Here is a 2,315-nt window from a genome sequence, read left to right as displayed (position 1 = left end):
TGCCACAGGCAGGAATGAATGCTGGGTTCACAAGACCCCAGACAGGTGATCATCCAACCTCCTCTTGAATTTGCCCAAGGTAGGGGCGAGGACCACTTCCCTGGGAAGTTGGTTCCAGATTTTGGCTACCCTAACTGTAAAATATTGCCTTCTGATCTCTAACCTAAATCTATTCTCCATCAGCTTATTACCATTGTTCCTCACCACCCCAGGTGGTGCTGGGGAGAAAAGGGCTCTACCTATTTGCTGTTGATCTCCCCTAATGAGTTTGTAGGCAGCCACCAGGTCCCCATTCAGCCTCCTCTTGCTGAGGCTAAGTGTATTAGTGTAATGGGTGGTTGCAGAGAGAAAGATTGAGGTGGCCTTGTGGTGAGGTTAGAAAGCAGGAACACAGTCTGTGGCGTGCAGTTCTTACATATATTTTTTCACAATGTATGTGGTTTCCATTTCATTATTTTTATAAATTCATTATTCATCTACTAATAATAGTAGACATTAGTTTTTGATGTATAAGAAAGCCTAGTTTCTACCATAAGCAGCTAACACACAGTCAGTGAATTCATTAATTCCATTTCTGCCAGGTGTGAAGTGCTTTTGCTAGCACCTTTGTCTTCTGCTGACTTGTGCAAGTGCCCACAAGTGCACAGACATCATCTGTGAGACAGCATAGTGTGATAAGGGCTTGCTGTCCTGCCCTCACATGGCTGGTACCACCCTCTGCAAAATCTCCTTAAGATCTCAATCCCTTTCTTCTCCTTTGACAGGCCATTTCTAAGCAGTGATAAGAAATCTTTACAGCTGCCAACTTAGTCCTCTCCTCCTGTTGCCTGTGATCCAGCTGTTCCAGTTGAACTGATTATGAAGCAAATGCCCCAGCCATGACTCAACCATGCCATAACACGTTCAAATATTAGAGTAAGAGATGGAGTGAAACATCCTTAAAGCATGACTGTCACTGAGCACTGGACAGTCAGAACAGGACAATGAGTCTGCATGAAGCATTTTCCACAAAAGACTTGTAAAAAAAACCACAGCAATTGAAGGACCTTAGCCTACAAGAAAGCTGCTCCTGGGGAAGAAATACATCTCAGCTTCATTCTACAACACCCAGGTCAAGCTAGGAAACACTAAATGCCCAGTTACTTCCTCTTACCAACCAGACAGAGCTCTGCTTAAACCCTATTCTTGCTTACTTTAGCAAGAGTTTTGCCTCGGTCTGCCATGGGAGTGTATAGGGCCTTTATATCTTCATAAAGCATAATGGCCCTGATTCGCCATTCACTTAAGCCAGGAGTACCTCCAGAAATGTCACTAAGGTGGGGCCCCCAGGACAACAGCCCCAGGCACCAGCTTGGGGGATTGGAGAAGGCAGGAAGGCAGAAAAATCACAGCCGCCACTGCAGAAACACAATCACAATCGCACCAGCAGCATCCAGAAGTCACCATTGCCCTGGGCCCTCAGCTGCCCTCTTATGCTTCTGAGTGACTCTACTGGAGGTCATAGAGACCCACTGAAGTACAACCACTGAGAGTAAGAGAAGAGCAAGGCTTGCTATCCTTCCTACAACACTAGGAGACATTTTTGGGACAGTGAAAATGTCTAGAGCAGGTGAAGCCAGAAATCATTTCAGCCCTCCTGCTACTTATGTCATCACTGTAGTCACACATTTCTGCTCCCAAATCTTGGACTGCAATGCAGCTGGCACAGGTAGCTGTCTTCTCTTGTACTTGCCACTGTAGCCAGCAAAATTATGTTAAATTCTGGCATGGAAGTAGACTGTTCAGTGGATCCAAGGCACCGAAAGCCAGGCAAGTTTTGATATTGAACTGTCTGGTATTTAGAATATCAAATGGAAATGATTCAGTTAATACTTGCTTTATGGACAGAGGCAGACAGAGCAGCCCAGGAGAAAGTTTGACTTTCAGCAAAGATAAAACCTGTGTGACATTGGTGGGAGCTATGGAGGAGCCAATGCTTCCGGTGAGGGCAGAAGACGACATGCTACAAAATGGTAGGGACATGAGCTGGAACAAGGCGATGGAAGTTTTCTGAAGTGAATGTTGGTCAAAACCCACCCTTCTTCCAGAGCATACATTTTTCATAAAACATTGTCTGCCTGGCTGTAATTTTGTGTTCCACAAAATAATTTGAAACATTTGTTTGTGCCATAGGCATCTCACGGGTGGGACACAGAGGGGGAGGGGGGCATGTGCCTCCCTCTGAGATTGGCCACTGCTGCTGCTGGCTTCTGTGGGCAGTTGTCGCTTGCCACCCCTTCCTCCCCTCACTGCCAACGTCACCGCTGCTGCCTGTG

The sequence above is a fragment of the Gavialis gangeticus genome, unplaced genomic scaffold (assembly GCF_001723915.1).
Source record: "Gavialis gangeticus isolate Ggan-Ray unplaced genomic scaffold, GavGan_comp1, whole genome shotgun sequence".
Lineage (NCBI taxonomy): Eukaryota > Metazoa > Chordata > Crocodylia > Gavialidae > Gavialis > Gavialis gangeticus.
The sequence above is the reverse complement of the archived record's forward strand: the minus strand, read 5'-3'. Positions refer to the sequence as shown.